The following is a 6,841-nucleotide window of genomic DNA, read 5'->3' as shown; positions in this document are numbered from 1 at the left end:
CAGTAAAATTTGCGCATTCCATGAATCACGAGAAGGATTATGCACTCTGTAGGCTACAACACAGCATGACATATGAACTTCTAAAGGAAGAAATAAAAATATTTGTTACTCTCAGTTTGAGTTTTATTTATTCTTGAAACAAAACACTTTCGGGGACCCTGCGCAGGTACGTCTAATTTAGTTATCCATTAATTGGTTAATTTTTACTATAATTATTTATTACTATTATTGTGTACCAGGGTCTCCAAAAGTGTTTTGTTTCAAGAGTAAATAAAACCAAAATTAAGAGTAAGAAATATATTTATTTCTTGCGTTTCAAGTTCATATGTCATGTTGGGTTGTAGCCTACAGAGTGCATAATTTATGGCATGCGCACGTTTTACTGACGTCACGACAGTAAAAATTGCAACTCTAAGCGTCCTTTACGTAACTTAATTTTAGTGTGTACTGACTGACTGACAGACAACACACTACTGTATAGTGGTTAGAACAAGTGGCTCCCCAGGCAGTCTTTGGCCCACTTTCGGTGAAATAACACACACACAAATATATATATATATAAAGCAATATGTTGCTGACCCTGAAGTTGGTGGTTCGAGCCCAGAGATTGCGCCACGCTATCCGGAATGCGTACTGAAAAACGTGCTGTGACAGGTTTCCATAACTGGAAGAAACGAGCCTGTGCTTTAACCCCCACACCCCCGCTGCCCCAGCGATAAATTTGAGGGATTATACTACTACAGACCAGTTTCGATACTTACGTTGGGCACAGCAGAGAAAGTACATTGTGTAGTTTTGTGCTTGATAACAAACAAACAAACATTGTTTTGGTCGGTATTAAAAACTCCTCCATTGTGTAACCTTAGCCATAATTACTGTACGTTGAACACCTGCAGTGTGAGGAAACCTAAAAGTGCTTGTAATTAACTGCAAGGGATAAAAAAAAAAGTGTTAATTTCTCAGAAGTTGGTTATGAGAAGAAATGAAATGGCAATTTTAAGGCTTCTTCTGAAGCCCCAGTTATCAAATTACTCCAGTGAATCCTTTCAGAAGTAACGATCTTATTTACTTTTACACCAAAGATCGACAGTTAATTTGATGTATAGAAATACATATGAAGCTAGGCCTAACATTTGCTTTAAACCTGTCAGTATTATTGTATTTACACTAACAATCACAGAGATAATATATATTTTTTATTAATATTTTTATACCTAGGTTTGATAATTCACACATTACTAAGGGTTCTTTTTTGTGCATAGCAGTCCCTAATTTTGAACTTATGATTAGAGCAGTTTTTCCCTAGGGGCCATAAAGCTTTTTCTAGGGGGACACCAAAAAAATGGGCCGAAAACAAAGATGCTGAATTAATTTTAATCCTAAATAAACAATAAGCCGATAAAAATTATGTTGAATTAATTAAATGATATAGTATGTCGAAAGGAGATGTTATTGTTGTTACTACGGCACTGTTTTTCAATCACCATGCTAAAGTTATAGGGGAGAACATTTTAAGGCTTTTTTATAGGTTGGGGCCTCAACTTTTTTGTTCACATCAAGGAATCCTCAAACTAAAAGAGTTTGGGAACCACTGGACTAGAGGCTACACATGTCTGACTAAATAGTGGAATTTGACACTATTAACTGTGGAGTCGTCAGTCCGTCATTCGATTAAGAGTAGTTGCGTAGGCGGCTAGTGCTGCTGACTGGCTGATTGCCACGTTTTAGTCAGGATTCCTTAAAGAGTGAGAACTATGTGTTGCATAAGATGCTGTTCGGATAGCAAATGCCAAACTATCAAATGCCATTATCTAAAAATAATATTCATAATTCTTAAGTGGGACAGCGGTAAGTCTACGCTACAATGCCTCAAAGTGTAGAACACATTATACGACAATGGTACACAAACCATAACCCACGGATTCAGAGTCTGCGCATCTGGTCCACTCTTTTAAGTAAGTTGTTGATTTGAAAGCCCGAAGAAAAATAAGATATGATTCAAGGCGTTAAATGTGAAAAATATCGTAAATAAGCTTTTGTTTAATAAAAACAAGTGTGCAATATTTGTAAACGTGACGTTCCACGGACTGTTGAATCGGACGCTGGAAGACCTACATTACATGGCTTAACGAAAGGAATCATGGAGGAATAATGTGCTTTGAACATGACTTCCTTACGACGGAGCCTTTTGCAATGTTGACCGGAAACATGGACTACAGTGTTGTGGTGAGGCTCCAAAATCATTTGAATATAACGTACATGAGGACCTGATATTGAAGCATATTGGATTTGAAGATATTATAGCTATAAAACAATGCTATGAATTAAACCAGGAACTAATATTGAATTCTACTGAACTTGCAACTGTCTTAGCTATGAAATGATGGTGGGATGTGTGTCAGAAAATGGTGTCAAAGTCTATGTAGTTCTCAGAGCCATGAAATGTAAACGTTTACTATTGGCTGTTAAGAGATGACGTGAAAACGTCAATATCGCCTGTTTTAGTGAGTTTTTAAAAGAAAAGTTGAGTTGTTTTTCTGTATTTAATAATAATGGTGTCGTAAATTTTGTACACATATCCTCCACTCGCTGAAGGCAGGTACTGAAATTTATTTGTAAATTTTTTTACTAGCTGGAATACCCGTCCCGTTAAGGGAAGTTATGTAAATTCATGATTAATGAAAAGTTATCTTAGGACATGAAAAGTTGTTTCCCTTATACGTAATTGTCAAAAACGCCCATAAAAACTATAAAACTGAAAATTTGTATTTATCTCCCTGTTAGATATTAGAATCTCAAATAGCCTGAAATTGAGTAAAATTGTACTTTATATTTAATAGTTAAATTGTACTTTGGATTTAGCAGTTAAGTAAAAGCCGATATATAGCCAATTTATGATATTTGACAACAAGATTGATACACACAATAATACAATTTACAATAATAGTTACTACAAATAGTTATTACATACAATGATTTGTATACAAAATGTTACAAACGGTTGATGATAAAATTTCAATTCTCAGAACACATAACTTTAATGTTAATATGCAGCTCTCACAAAAGGGCAGAAGTGTGAGAACATAAGTTTTTGATTTTTAGTCGGTCTTATACTTGACTATAACAGTAAAATGGTGTTGGGTTCAGAGAATTGTTATTGTTTTTCCGATTTAACAGAGATAACAATACTCAGTCTTCATTTTTATTACATAACACAAAAGATACATTTATTTATCAATTAACAAAACGACTAAGAGAAACAACTTCTATCAAATGAAAATATTTTTATACATACACAAATTGTTATCTTTCTAATAGCTTTTTTTTTCTCTCTCTCTCTTTTCTGACACTGTTAACAATTTTTCATTAATTTATATTTCTTTTTGTCCGTCCCTTACCTATCTTCTATCTTGAACGGAATTATCAATCATGCTAACAATATTTTAGCTTAGGTAAATATTAATCTACTTTCTTAACTTATTTTTCTTTTACCCTTCTAATAATAAAAAACGGATCTCATATATATTAATAACACATTAGGAAAGATGGCAGTGTGTTAATATATCACACTAAAGAAATCCTTACACTTAATGAGTTCATTTTTTTTATATCATGCCCTGAGAATGAGGCGTATCAGTCTTTATTACTTAATTATTGAAATCTTATCCATTGTAAGGTAATATACGCACTAAGCCTAACTGGTTGTTGTAATATTTGTCTATCACCAAGTACAACAGCGTTAAAATATTAACATGATACGCGCCAAGTGCAATGCATTGGCTTAACGATAGGAAACTATATTGTACCAATATACAAAAGCGTTGGCTTTTCGTTCGATATTTATAAACTAGAACATAAACACTTGGCAACAAACGCAAGTGTTTGTAGTTCTAGCTAGTTTAATTGTTGAAATATTAATTAATTAAGCAACAAACGCAACTGTTTGTGGTTATAGCTAGTTTAATTGTTGAAATATTAATTAATTAAGCAACAAACGCAACTGTTTGTAGTTCTAGCTAGTTTAATTGTTGAAATATTAACTAATTAAGCAACAAACGGAATTGTTGGTAGTTTTAATTTAATCGTTTAAATGTCCATTAAATAAGCAACAAGCGCAACTGTTTGTAGTTCGTTAGTTTAACCGTTGAAAGTTCTTTCAATCTTTTTTATTAGACATGTGTTAACTCCACAGCCTTTTTCATTACGTACGTACGTGTAGCTGCTTTGCAAAGTAATGTTTATCAATGTACACCACATGAAGATCTGTGCAAGAAACAATAAAAACACGACGCCAGAAACCCCAACCATTGCAATATATATGAGACTAGACAAAATAATAATCATAAAAGCTTTAAATTTTCTTTAATAGTAATTCACAGTTTGATAAAAAGGTATCAAAATTAACGTTAAAAGCAATTTGTACATTTTCCGCTATTGCCATCTGTCGGTGATTATTTGTATTTTGTAAATTAATATTTCTCTTACCTTTACATAGAATATTTACACGTTAAATTAAAATAAAAAGCGTTTCATAGGAACGTTACTCTGAATGTATAAATTTAATTTAACAGACATTGCTTGATGCATAAAGAAAGAAAGATAAATTAAATTTACACAGAAAAATATTTAAATATCGAATCATTTCTCTGGAATAAATTAAAGAAATTGTAATCTTGTTTAAACGATGTTATGTTTATAACGACTTCTTTCAAAATCCTACAAAATAAGGTTGTGGAACTTCAGTTAGAAGCTATTAGCCTACCAAACGTTTACCCTTTAGAACGTACCACTTACACTATACTGTGACCATAGTGATAGTAAAACGTACACATCATCAAAGTAAATACATTTTTTGTGTGAAGAGTACGTTGCTATTTCATGGTTTTTACAATGAACGTACTTTCTTTGTTCATTTAACCCTGAATGTTGGAATATTAGAGGAATATTAACTTCATATTAGTAGTTTATTCAAGTAACTCGTGTTGAGTTACCATTGTACTTTGCTGTTTCTATTCAGCACCAACACAGCTTTCTTTACATGGGTTCTAACATTTTTAAAGACACGTGCACTCGTGCATATATCGATTCATAATGACGTAAAGTGTAAATCCAAAGTAATGATGTCTTGCAGTGAAGCAAACGCCACTTGTTGAAGTGTTTACAATCCATGCTACGTCACCAATGCCCTAACGTCAACATTTGAACCTCTCGTGTCTTCAGCACTTCCACGACATCATCAACATGCTTACAACTTCTACGCTAACATTAATATTCCACAATATAACTAATAATATTTTCCCCCCTTAATTCCCTGATAACAGCGACATTTTAACTATTTTAACAACATTCAGACCAGTTTTATGTAAACATCAACATTTTGACCATTGTTATCCTGATGTAAACATTTCGACCAATATTATGTTAATGTTAACATTTCGACCAATATTATGTTAATGTTAACATTTTGACCAATATTATGTTAATGTAAATATTTTGGCCATTATTATTATGCTAAACATCTTGACCATTCTAATGCTAATATTAACATTTCGACTAATATTATGCTAATGTTAACATTTTGATCATTGCTATGTTAATGTTAGCATTTCGACCACTGCTATGCTAATGTTAAGATTACCACTAATTCCATGCTATAACTAACTAAAACACCTCATACATTTCATGGATAAGTCTAAAAGATTTAATACCAACACCATCCACCAGAAATGTTCTGTTATCATGAACTGTACTAACCAGTTCAATACCAATTCTTAGAAATACCTGTTATCATGAACTGTACTAACCAGTTCAATACCAATTCTTAGAAATACCTGAAATTATTCTATACAATTTCATGTTGATATGGACTGCTAGAAGTATTTACATCCCTTACATTAATCTACAAAATTTCATGTTGATATGGACTGCTAGAAGTATTTACATCCCTTACATTAATCTACAAAATTTCATGTTGATATGGACTGCTAGAAGTATTTACATCCCTTACATTAATCTACAAAATTTCATGTTAATGTGGACTGCTAGAAGTATTTACATCCCTTATTCTAAATAATTTCATGTTGATATGGACTGCTAGAAGTAATTACATCCCATACATCATTCTAAATAATTTCATGTTGATATGGACTGCTAGAAATATTTATATACCTTACATTACATAATTTCATTGTCATGTTAACTGCTAGAAATAGTTACATCCATTACATCATTCTAAGTAATTTCATGTTGATATGGACTGCTAGAAATAGTTACATCCATTACATCATTCTAAGTAATTTCATGTTGATATGGACTGCTAAAAACATTTACATACCGTACATTACATAATTTCATTGTCATGTTAACTGCTAGAAATAGTTACATCATTCTAAGTAATTTCATGTTGACATCAACTGTTTGAAGATTTTACATCCCATATATTATTATGTCTCACTGACATGGACTGTGAGTTTTTTTTCAATCCCTAATTATTCTATATAAATTCTAATTCATATGAACTGCCTGAAGTTTATATATCCCTACATCATTCTAAATGATTTCATGTTGGTATGGACAGCTTGAAGTCATTAGATTAGATCCACTACATCATTCAGAGCAATGTGACATTAATTGTTTGCAATCTCTACCTCCCATACTTTATTACAAATAATTTCATTTTTATATGAACTGTTTGAAGTCATTACATCCACTACATCATCCACAATAATTCCATGTTGATATGGACTGTTTGCATCCACAACAATTCCATGTTGATATGGACTGTTTGAAGTCATTACATCCACAACAATTCCATGTTGATATGGACTGTTTGAAGTCATTA

At 32.3% G+C, this 6,841-nt stretch overlaps 1 long non-coding RNA gene across 1 annotated transcript; it reads right to left on the bottom strand.

Annotated features, from left to right (window-relative positions):
• Positions 1–3,189: 3,189 nt before the first annotated feature.
• Positions 3,190–6,732, bottom strand: LOC111089129. The gene is made up of 2 exons (XR_002613461.1): positions 5,832–6,732; positions 3,190–5,781 (listed from the first exon to the last, which is right to left on the bottom strand). It is a non-coding gene; the product is annotated as an uncharacterized LOC111089129 (long non-coding RNA).
• Between the last annotated feature and the right edge of the window lie 109 nt (positions 6,733–6,841).

This window comes from Limulus polyphemus, unplaced genomic scaffold, assembly GCF_000517525.1.
Source record: "Limulus polyphemus unplaced genomic scaffold, Limulus_polyphemus-2.1.2 Scaffold5326, whole genome shotgun sequence".
Classification (NCBI taxonomy): domain Eukaryota; kingdom Metazoa; phylum Arthropoda; class Merostomata; order Xiphosura; family Limulidae; genus Limulus; species Limulus polyphemus.
Note: the sequence above shows the minus strand (reverse complement) of the source record. Positions and strands in the feature narration are given on the sequence as shown.